Raw genomic sequence first — 12,499 nt, forward strand, 5'->3', positions numbered from 1 at the left:
AAAAAGGTGGCTACTTTGAAGAACCTAGAATATAAGACATAACAAAAAAGTGTGAAACAACTGAAATTAAGTATATAATTCCACATGTGTTAATTCATAGTTTTGATGCCTTCAGTGTGAATGTACAATTTTCATAGTCATGAAAATACAGAAAAATCTTTAAATGAGAATGTGTGTCCAAACTTTTGGTCTGTAGTGTATCTCTTTAGATTTTATATACACCTATACTGTGTGTATATATCTATTCTATTGTAACCTGTCAGTGTGATTTTACTGTACACTGCACCTGAATTGTCGGCCTTTCAAAGGACACCGTTGCGTATTTCTCGCAAGTCACACTGATGGCCCATGTGGTGCGAGTTTTTCGTGCACAAATAGACTTTCATTGGCGAGTCTCGGCTGATATACGGTGCAAATCACAGCATACTGCAATTTCACTCGCACATATACGGCCGTGAAAAAAAAGTGATGGGAGATTAACATTGGTTCGAGTGCTATGCGATTTTTTTCTCGCATAGCACTCGTCCGTATTCCTCTCTAGTGTGACTCCGGCCTTAAAGGGAAAATCATTAAAAATTTATATTTTTTAAAATTTGTAAAATTTCTGATTTTTTACAAAATAAAGCAAAACATATCAACTCAAGTTTACCATTATCATAAAGTCTAATATAACACGAAAAAAATAATTAATCTCAAAATCAATGGGATGTTGAAGCATTCCAGAGTTATTACTATATAAAGTGACACTGGTCAGATTTTAAAAAATTGGCCCCGCCACAAAGGGGCTAAGAGCTTGTACATGTGAACACTGTTTCAAAGGTGGCTTACCTGTCTCAGGCAGGTTTCACACCAGCGTTCGGCAGCCTTCTTCCTCCATTAAGCCCCGCCCACTGCTGCGCCTCTTCCTTCAGCTCCGCCTAAGTCTGCATGCGTCCCCCATCTAACATTGGGTACGCAGGCATGCCTCATTTTGAAGATGCGCTGAACTGCGTCGAACGCAACATGTTGCATTTTATTGCAGTCGGCGCAGCGTTAAAACAACGCATGCGGAGGCATCCGCTTGGCCTGCGTACCCAATATTAAAGATAGGGTATGCAGGACGCATGCAGACGTAGGCGGAACTGAATGAAGAGTTGTGGCAGTGAGCAGGGCTAAGGCTACTTTCACACTAGTCAGTCGGTACGGGCAGTCGCAAACCGTCGGCCCGACGGACAGTGTGTTTTATGTAGAACAACGTGGGCAGCGGAGGCAGTTTTACAACGCATCCGTGGCCCATTGTGAGTTCCGGGGAGGAGGGGGCGGAGTTTCGGCCACGCATGCGCGGTCAAAAATGGCGGACTCGACGCACAAAAAAAAGTTACATGGAACTTTTTTTGTGCCGACGGTCCGCCAAAACACGACGCATCTGTCGCATAGTGGATGCGACGTGTGGCAATCCGTCCCAATGTGTTGCTAATGAAAGTCTATGGAGAAAAAACGCATCATGAAGGCAACTTTGCAGGATGCATTTTTTCTCCAAAACGACGCATTGAGACGTACAGCAAGCGACGTTAGTGTGAAAGTAGCCTTAACGGAGGAAGAAGGCTGCCATCCGCAGCCTGCCGAACGCTGGTGTGAAACCGGCCTAAGGCTGTTATTATAGCACCTTACATGTGTCACACAGATACATCAGGGGCTTGTCCTGCCCTACGCATGAAATGAAAGGCGAAAATACAATGTGGAGACTTCATCAGAGCAATGTTTTATTTACATTCAGAACTGGTTTAAGAGGAACAAATGACCATTTCCCACAGAAATCTCAGACTTTTACTTATAGAAATACTGGATAAATATCATTTTACTATTAGATATAGAAACATTTCCAATTTTATAAAACTGCATTTTTTTGCAGTGAATAACTTTATACCTTTGCTTGTTTCATTTTATGCATTTCTAAAGTATTGTAAAACTGTAGTATGCTGTTGGTGCCTGCGTGCTGGACTGTCGGTTTGGTATGTGGCTCTGTTCCCCCCAGGCCTGCCTCCGATGTCTGAGGTTTCGGTGTCCCAGACCAGAGATCATAATACCGGCCTTGAATTGTGAAGGACACGGCAGCCGACCCTGAGAAACATCCAAGGTGGGAACGCCCCATCATGTCGAAGAGAGTCTGCTAGATCCAGGCCTAGCAGACCAGTGCTGGTGGGTTCATGGATGCCAGGAGGGGGTTGGCCTAAAGGAAGGTCTCGTCTTTTCCTGGCGGGTCGGAGGGTTGTCCCGTCGGTTTTTTGGACAGAACATTTCCAAAACAACCAAAATTGAACAGCAGATCTCTTGGGAGGCAGACTTTAGTCCTCTGTTGCAGAAGCGAAGTACTCTTAAACTGATAAGTGCAGAGTAGGACACACTAGAAAGTTGGCGTGCATGATTGTTCAGGGCACTGGCGGTGTGGACCGGCCACCAGAGAAGGCCTAGACCGAAGTCTGGATATTTTAAGAGCAGGGTCACAGGAGCCTCTGGAAAACATGGAGGCTGCATGAATAGGAAGGTTTCCCCAGGAGACGTCCATATTGCTCAGGGGCAATCTAGGACATACTTGTCCTGTCCTCTCCATTTTTTTTTTTAAAGTAGCCTCCTCACTGCCTGGTAGGATATATGTGTCCTGAAGATCACACATCATTCTTCACAGACCGATGATGAAGATGGGCATGGAATAACCTGGACGCAGACCTTTCGGCGGCTGGCACATAACGGATTAGTCTTCCCTCCCTACTCTATCTGGCTCTGGGGGGGCCAGAGGGTAGGGGGATTCGTGGCATGGACCGTCCTCTGGGGAACCACAAACACTCTTGATGTGTTAGGGCCTTGCCTCGTAGACCACAGATGATACGGTAGTGACAATTCTAGGTGGGAGATTAGAGTGACAATTCCACTGTCGCCCTCAAAAGCCGTATCTGAAAAAAAAAAAAAAGAAAAAAAAAGAAAAAGGAAAATCGTTAATAAAAAAAACCCCCAAAACCTAAGTCAGAACTGGGCTGGGTGGTCCAGACCCATGTCTGCCTCCTACTGACATTAAGCTAAAAAGGATTAGCTTTGTGCCAGTTGGTGGTGTGGCCTACTCTACAGGGAAATACCTAAATTTTTTTTTGCATAGCATAAGCAGCATACACTCATATTTTTTTTGTGTACCACAATGAAGCATTAGCCCCCCCCCCCACATCAACCAGATGGCCACACAGCATAACCTCGCTCCCCCAGTCAGGAACATCCACCTCACATTAACCAGCGGGCCACACAGCATAACCTCGCTCCCCCAGTCAGAAACATCCACCTCATATTAACCAGCGGACCCCACAGGATAAATCCAAAGCCCACCAGACATTCCCTCCCCTCAAGCGTAAATCCAAATATGACGCCCCCTGCCCCAACCATAAATCCCATCAGACACCCCCTCCAATCGAACGCCACCCCAGCTTAAACTCTCATCGGACGTCCAACCCCCACAAACCCCCATCGGACGTACAACCCCCACCGGACGCGGAACCCCCCACCCAGCAGAAACCCCCAGATGCAGACCCCCCACCCCGCACAAACCCCCATCACACGTGGACCCCCCCCCCCCCCCACCCAGCACAATCCCCCATCGGACGTGGACCCCCCCCACCCAGCACACACCCCCTTCGGACGTCCAACCCCCACAAACCCCCATCGGACGTCCAACACCCATCGGACGTGGACCCCCCCCCACCCAGCACATACCCCCTTCGATGTCCACCACCCACCCAGCTTAAACCTTCTTCAGCCCCCCCAAACCCAACCCATAAGCAGGTCGCCCCCCAATAAAAGGGATCCCCCAGTAAGCAGCAGGTCACCCCCCAATAAAAGGGTTCCATCTGTAAGCAGCAGGTCATCCCCAAATCCCACCACGGGATCCCCCCAATAGCCAGCAGCAGGTCGCCTCCCCACATTCCACGACAAGCAGGTCGCCTCCCCACATTCCACGACAAGCAGGTCGCCTCCCCACATTCAACGACAAGCAGGTCGCCTCCCCACATTCAACGACAAGCAGGTCGCCTCCCCACATTCAACGACAAGCAGGTCGCCTCCCCACATTCAACGACAAGCAGGTCGCCTCCCCACATTCAACGACAAGCAGGTCGCCTCCCCACATTCAACGACAAGCAGGTCGCCTCCCCACATTCAACGACAAGCAGGTCGCCTCCCCACAAGCAGGTCGCCCTCAAATCTCACCACAGGGGTCCCCCAAATAGCCTGCAGCAGGTCACCCCTCACATGCAGGTCGCCTCCCCACATCCCACCACAAGCAGGTCACCCCCACATCCCACCACAGGGGTCCCCCAATAGCTTGCAGCAGGTCTCCCCCCACATCCACCACAAGTGTCCCCCCCCCAATAGACAGCAGGTCACGCCCTCCCAAAACCCGACCACAAGCATGTCGCCCTCAAACCCCACCACCAGGGTCTCCCCAATAGCCAGCAGCAGGTCGCCCCCACTAAAAGGGGTCCACCCCGTAAACAGCACGTCACCTCCAAACCCCACCACAGGGGTCCCCCTCAATAGCCAGCAGGTCACCCCCAAACCCCACCACAGGGGCCCATCAATAGCCATCAGCAGGTCACCCCTCCACAAGCAGGTCGCCCCCACTAAAAGGGGTCCCTCAACAAGCAGGTCGCCTCCACAAACCCAACCATAAGCAGGTCACCCTCACTAAAAGGGGTCCCCCGCACGCAGGTCGCCCCCAAATCACACCACAGGGGTCCCACCATAGGGGTCACCCCAATAGCCAGCAGCAGGTCTCCCACCCCAAACAAGTCACCCCATAAGCAGGTCACCCCTAAATCCCACCACAGGGGTCCCCCCAATTGCCAGCAGCAGGTCCCCCCCCCACAAGCAGGTCACCCCCAACTAAAATGGGTCACCCCCAATAGCATGCAGCAGGTCGCCCCCCCACAAGCAGGTCAGGGGTCCCCCAATAGCCTGCAGCCCCCCTCACACAAGCAGGTCGCCTACCACAGAAGTCCACCACAACAGCCAGCAGCAGTCCCCCCCCCACAAGATCCCACAATAGCCAGCAGCAGCAGGTCCCCCCAAAAGCCAGCAGCAGCGGAGCCTCCCAAAATCCCACCGCAGGGGTCCCCCACAATAGCCAGCAGCAGCGGAGCCTCCCAAAATCCCACCGCAGGGGTCCCCACAATAGCCAGCAGCAGCGGAGCCTCCCAAAATCCCACCGCAGGGGTCCCCCACAATAGCCAGCAGCAGCGGAGCCTCCCAAAATCCCACCGCAGGGGTCCCCCACAATAGCCAGCAGCAGCGGAGCCCACCAAAACCCCACCACAGGGGTCCCCCACAATAGCCAGCAGCAGCGGAGCCCCCCAAAACCACACAGCAGCGGTCCCCCACAATAGCCAGCAGCAGCGGAGCCCCTCAAAATCCCACCGCAGGGGTCCCCCACAATAGCCAGCAGCAGCGGAGCCCACCAAAATCCCACCACAGGGGTCCCCCACAATAGCCAGCAGCAGCAGAGCCCCCCCCCAAATCCTACTGCAGGGGTCCCCCACAATAGCCAGCAGCAGCGGAGGCCCCCCACAATAGCCAGCAGCAGCGGAGCCCCCCAAAATCCCACCGCAGGGATCCCCCACAATAGCCAGCAGCAGCGGAGCCCCCCCAAATCCTACCACAGCGGTCCCCCACAATAGCCAGCAGCAGCGGAGCCCACCAAAATCCCACCACAGGGGTCCCCCACAATAGCCAGCAGCAGCGGAGCCCACCAAAACCCCACCATAGGGGTCCCCCACAATAGCCAGCAGCAGCGGAGCCCACCAAAACCCCACCACAGGGGTCCCCGACAATAGCCAGCAGCAGCGGAGCCCCCCCAAAACCACACCGCAGCAGTCCCCCACAATAGCCAGCAGCAGCGGAGCCCACCAAAACCCCACCACAGGGGTCCCCCACAATAGCCAGCAGCAGCGGAGCCCACCAAAATCCCACCATAGGGGTCCCCCACAATAGCCAGCAGCAGCAGAGCCCCCCAAAATCCTACCACAGCGGTCCCCCACAATAGCCAGCAGCAGCGGAGCCCACCAAAATCCCACCACAGGGGTCCCCCACAATAGCCAGCAGCAGCGGAGCCCCCCAAAACCGCAGCGGTCCCCCACAATAGCCAGCAGCAGCGGAGCCCCCCAAAACGACACCGCAGCGGTCCCCCACAATAGCCAGCAGCAGCGGAGCCCCCCCAAATCCCACCGCAGGGATCCCCCACAATAGCCAGCAGCAGCAGAGCCCCCCAAATTCCTACCACAGGGGTCCCCCACAATAGCCAGCAGCAGCGGAGCCCCCCAAAACTACACCGCAGCGGTCCCCCACAATAGCCAGCAGCAGCAGAGCCCCCCCAAATCCCACCGCAGGGATCCCCCACAATAGCCAGCAGCAGCGGAGCCCCCCAAAATCCTACCACAGCGGTCCCCCACAATAGCCAGCAGCAGCGGAGCCCACCAAAATCCCACCACAGGGGTCCCCGACAATAGCCAGCAGCAGCGGAGACCCCCCAAAACCACACCGCAGCAGTCCCCCACAATAGCCAGCAGCAGCAGAGCCCCCCAAAATCCTACCACAGCGGTCCCCCACAATAGCCAGCAGCAGCGGAGCCCACCAAAATCCCACCACAGGGGTCCCCCACAATAGCCAGCAGCAGCGGAGCCCCCCAAAACCACAGCGGTCCCCCACAATAGCCAGCAGCAGAGCCCCCCAAAATCCTACCACAGGGGTCCCCCACAATAGCCAGCAGCAGCGGAGCCCCCCAAAACTACACCGCAGCGGTCCCCCACAATAGCCAGCAGCAGCGGAGCCCCCCAAAATCCCACCGCAGGGATCCCCCACAATAGCCAGCAGCAGCGGAGCCCCCCAAAATCCCACCGCAGGGGTCCCCCACAATAGCCAGCAGCAGAGCCCCCCAAAATCCTACCACAGGGGTCCCCCACAATAGCCAGCAGCAGCGGAGCCCCCCAAAATCCTACCACAGCGGTCCCCCACAATAGCCAGCAGCAGCGGAGCCCCCCAAAACTACACCGCAGGGATCCCCCACAATAGTCAGCAGCAGCGGAGCCCCCCAAAATCCCACCACAGGGGTCCCCCACACAGACAAGTAGGTCGACCACCACAGGGCCTCCCCCCAATAGCGAAAAGCGATCGGCAAGTAGCATTTTTCACCCTGAAACCACTGACCTCCATGGCGTCCACAAGCTGTCATGCTGCTTACCTTTGCGCCTTGGAGAACACGCCCCCCTCCCGATAGGACACGCCCCCCGGAAATGACGTCACACCTGGAAGGAGCCCATACACTGACTCTAGCATTTACCCATATCTGTGGAGTGCGGCTCTGCAGGTGGAGGTATGTGGAGATTCCCCAGTACTGAGCGCAGCCGGGGACATTAACCCCTTCTGCACGGAGGAGACTCTTTATAAGAACCATAACGTTGTTGTTCTGTTTCCTGTAATAGATACATACGAGCCAACTATGGAGGACAGGAAGTGAGGAGCGGAGTGTTCTCCTAGTACAGGGCCCCTTTCTTGGCCCCACACAGTGTAATGCCCCCATTATGCCCTGTAAGCAGGTTCTGCCCCACACCCAGCTGCCTCGGGCACTTTACCAGGAGCTGGTACCTCAGATTCTTCCCCGCACCCCTTTCCTTTGTTGGCGCCAAATCTGTTCTGCCTTTGGGGCTCTGGCCTTTATAATATCAGTAACTGCGCCATCAAGGTCTCCTGACCAGGTGCACCCTCTAGACTCTTCCCTCCGGAAACCTCCCTCTTCCCATTGGTGTCACATGGTCCCGTCTGGACGGCAGATAGCAGTCTGTACAAATGCAGCACAGCCCTGAGGAGGCTTTTTTATGACTCTCCTTATTACATCCCTTATGTAATATATATGATGGCGCTCACACAGTATAATGTTCTCATAGTACCGACATACCCCCACACACAGTATAATGTTCTCATAGTACCGCCATACCCCCCACACAGTATAATGTTCCTACAGTACCGCCATACCCCCCACACACAGTATAATGTTCTCATAGTACCGCCATACCCCCCACACAGTATAATGTTCCTACAGTACCGCCATACCCCCTACACAGTATAATGTTCTCATAGTACCGCCATACCCCCACACACAGTATAATGTTCTCATAGTACCGCCATACCCCCACACACAGTATAATGTTCTCACAGTACCACCATACCCCCACACACAGTATAATGTTCTCATAGTACCGCCATACCCCCACACACAGTATAATGTTCTCATAGTACCGCCATACCCCCACACACAGTATAATGTTCCTACAGTACAACCATACCCCCCCACAGTATAATGTTCTCATAGTACCGCCATACCCACACACACAGTATAATGTTCTCATAGTACCGCCATAGCCCCACACACAGTATAATGTTCCTACAGTACAACCATACCCCCCCACAGTATAATGTTCTCATAGTACCGCCATACCCACACACACAGTATAATGTTCTCATAGTACCGCCATAGCCCCACACACAGTATAATGTTCCTGCAGTACCGACATACTCCCACACACAGTATAATCTTCTCATAGTACCGCCATACCCCCACACAGTATAATGTTCCTACAGTACCGCCATACCCCCACACACAGTATAATGTTCCTATAGTACCGCCATAGCCTCACAGACAGTATAATGTTCCTGCAGTACCGACATACCCCCACACACAGTATAATGTTCTCATAGTACTGCCATACCCCCACACACAGTATAATGTTCTCATAGTACCGCCATACCCCCACACAGTATAATGTTCTCATAGTACCGCCATACCCCCACACACAGTATAATGTTCTCATAGTACCGCCATACCCCCACACACAGTATAATGTTCTCATAGTACCGCCATACCCCCACACACAGTATAATGTTCTCATAGTACTGCCATACCCCCACACACAGTATAATGTTCTCATAGTACCGTCATACCCCCACACAGTATAATGTTCTCACAGTACCGCCATACCCCTACACAGTATAATGTTCTCATAGTACCACCATACCCCCACACACAGTATAATGTTCTCATAGTACCGCCATACCCCCACACACAGTATAATGTTCTCATAGTACCGTCATACCCCCACACAGTATAATGTTCTCATAGTACTGCCATACCCCCACACACAGTATAATGTTCTCATAGTACCGCCATACCCCCACACACAGTATAATGTTCTCATAGTACTGCCATACCCCCACACACAGTATAACGTTCTCATAGTACCGCCATACCCCCACACAGTATAATGTTCTCATAGTACCACCATACTCCCACACAGTATAATGTTTCCACAGTACTGGCATCTCTTTTAAAAAAGGTATTTTCACACTACCGCCATACCCCCACACACTATAATGCTCTCACAGTACCGTCATACCCCCACACACAGTATAATGTTCCTACAGCACCGCCATACCCCCACACACAGTATAATATTCTCATAGTACCGCCATACCCACACACACAGTATAATGTTCTCATAGTACCGCCATACCCCCCCACACAGTATAATGTTCTCATAGTACCACCATACCCCCACACAGTATAATGTTCTCATAGTACCGCCATACCCCCACACACAGTATAATGTTCTCATAGTACCGCCATACCCCCACACACAGTATAATGTTCTCACAGTACCGCCATACCCCCACATACAGTATAATGTTCCTACAGTACCGCCATACCCCCACACACAGTATAATGTTCTCATAGTACCGCCATACCCCCACACAGTATAATGTTCTCATAGTACCGCCATACCCCCACACACAGTATAATCTTCTCATAGTACCGCCATACCCCCACACAGTATAATGTTCTCATAGTACCGCCATACCCCCACACACAGTATAATGTTCCTGCAGTACCGACATACCCCCACACACAGTATAATCTTCTCATAGTACCGCCATACCCCCACACAGTATAATGTTCCTACAGTACCGCCATACCCCCACACAGTATAATGTTCTCATAGTACCGCCATACCCCCACACACAGTATAATGTTCTCATAGTACCGCCATACCCCCACACACAGTATAATGTTCTCACAGTACCGCCATACCCCCACATACAGTATAATGTTCTCATAGTACCGCCATACCCCCACACACAGTATAATGTTCTCATAGTACCGCCATACCCCCACACACAGTATAATCTTCTCACAATGCCTCCATACCCCCACACACAGTATAATGTTCTCATACTACCGCCATACCCCCACACAGTATAATCTTCTCATAGTACCTCCATACGCCCACACACAGTATAATATTCTCATAGTACCGCCATACCCCCACACAGTATAATGTTCTCATAGTACCGCCATACCCCCACACAGTATAATGTTCTCATAGTACCGCCATACCCCCACAGACAGTATAATGTTCCTACAGTACCGCCATACCCCCACACACAGTATAATGTTCTCATAGTACCGCCATACCCCCACACAGTATAATCTTCTCATAGTACCGCCATACCCCCAAACACAGTATAATGTTCTCATAGTACCGCCATCCCACCACAGACAGTATAATGTTCCTACAGTACCGACATACCCCCACACACAGTATAATGTTCTCATAGTACCGCCATACCCCCACACAGTATAATCTTCTCATAGTACCTCCATACGCCCACACACAGTATAATATTCTCATAGTACCGCCATACCCCCACACAGTATAATGTTCTCATAGTACCGCCATACCCCCACACAGTATAATGTTCTCATAGTACCGCCATACCCCCACAGACAGTATAATGTTCCTACAGTACCGCCATACCCCCACACACAGTATAATGTTCTCATAGTACCGCCATACCCCCACACAGTATAATCTTCTCATAGTACCGCCATACCCCCAAACACAGTATAATGTTCTCATAGTACCGCCATACCCCCACACCCAGTATAATGTTATCATAGTACCGCCGTACCCCCCACACACAGTATAATGTTCTCATAGTACCGCCATACCCCCACACACAGTATAATGTTCTCATAGTACCGCCATACCCCCACACACAGTATAATGTTCTCATAGTACCGCCATACCCCCACACACAGTATAATGTTCTCATAGTACCGCCATACCCCCACACACAGTATAATGTTCTCATAGTACCGCCATACCCCCACACACAGTATAATGTTCTCATAGTACCTCCATACCCCCCACACACAGTATAATGTTCTCATAGTACCGCCATACCCCCACACACAGTATAATGTTCTCCTAGTACTGCCATACCCCCACACACAGTATAATGTTCTCATAGTACCGCCATACCCCCACACACAGTATAATGTTCTCATAGTACCGCCATACCCCCACACACAGTATAATGTTCTCATAGTACCGCCATACCCCCACACACAGTATAATGTTCTCATAGTACCGCCATACCCCCACACACAGTATAATGTTCTCATAGTACCGCCATACCCCCACACAGTATAATGTTCTCATAGTACCGCCATACCCCCACACAGTATAATGCTCTCATAGTACCGCCATACCCCCACACACAGTATAATGTTCTCATAGTTCCGCCATACCCCCACACACAGTATAATGTTCTCATAGTACTGCCATACCCCCACACACAGTATAATGTTCCTACAGTACAACCATACCCCCCCACAGTATAATGTTCTCATAGTACCGCCATACCCCCACACAGTATAGTGTTCTCATAGTACCGCCATACCCCCACTCACAGTATAATGTTCTCATAGTACTGCCATACCCCCACACACAGTATAATGTTCCTACAGTACAACCATACCCCCCCACAGTATAATGTTCTCATAGTACCGTCATACCCCCACACACAGTATAATGTTCTCATAGTACCGCCATAACACCACACACAGTATAATGTTCTCATAGTACCGCCATACCCACACACGCAGTGTAATGTTCTCATAGTACCGCCATACCCCCACATACAGTATAATGTTCTCATAGTACGTCATACCCCCACACACATTATAATGTTCCTACATTACCTCCATCCCACCACACAGAGTATAATGTTCTCATAGTACCGCCATATTCCCACACACAGTATAATGTTCCTGCAGTACCGACATACCCCCACACACAGTATAATCTTCTCATAGTACCGCCATACCCCCACACAGTATAATGTTCCTACAGTACCGCCATACCCCCACACACAGTATAATGTTCCTATAGTACCGCCATAGCCCCACACACAGTATAATGTTCCTGCAGAACCGACATATCCCCACACACAGTATAATGTTCTCATAGTACTGCCATACCCCCACACACAGTATAATGTTCTCATAGTACCGCCATACCCCCACATACAGTATAATGTTCTCATAGTACCGTCATACCCCCACACACAGTATAATCTTCTCATAGTACCG

At 51.4% G+C, this 12,499-nt stretch overlaps 1 protein-coding gene and 1 long non-coding RNA gene across 2 annotated transcripts in view; one reads left to right on the plus strand and one right to left on the minus strand.

The window, feature by feature from the left end:
- Window positions 1–1,718: 1,718 nt before the first annotated feature.
- On the minus strand, window positions 1,719–7,275 carry LOC143766902 (uncharacterized). The gene is made up of 2 exons (XR_013213656.1): window positions 7,219–7,275; window positions 1,719–2,930 (listed from the first exon to the last, which is right to left on the minus strand). It is a non-coding gene; the product is annotated as an uncharacterized LOC143766902 (long non-coding RNA).
- The window catches only part of LOC143766866 (uncharacterized), a 54,522-nt gene continuing 49,238 nt past the window's right edge, over window positions 7,216–12,499 (plus strand). Inside the window, exon 1 of the mRNA XM_077254860.1 lies at window positions 7,216–7,384. The gene's annotated coding sequence lies outside the window, so the exon portion shown is untranslated. The remainder of the gene's footprint in view (window positions 7,385–12,499) is intronic.

The sequence above is a fragment of the Ranitomeya variabilis genome, chromosome 4 (genome assembly GCF_051348905.1).
Source record: "Ranitomeya variabilis isolate aRanVar5 chromosome 4, aRanVar5.hap1, whole genome shotgun sequence".
Taxonomy (NCBI): Eukaryota; Metazoa; Chordata; class Amphibia; order Anura; family Dendrobatidae; genus Ranitomeya; species Ranitomeya variabilis.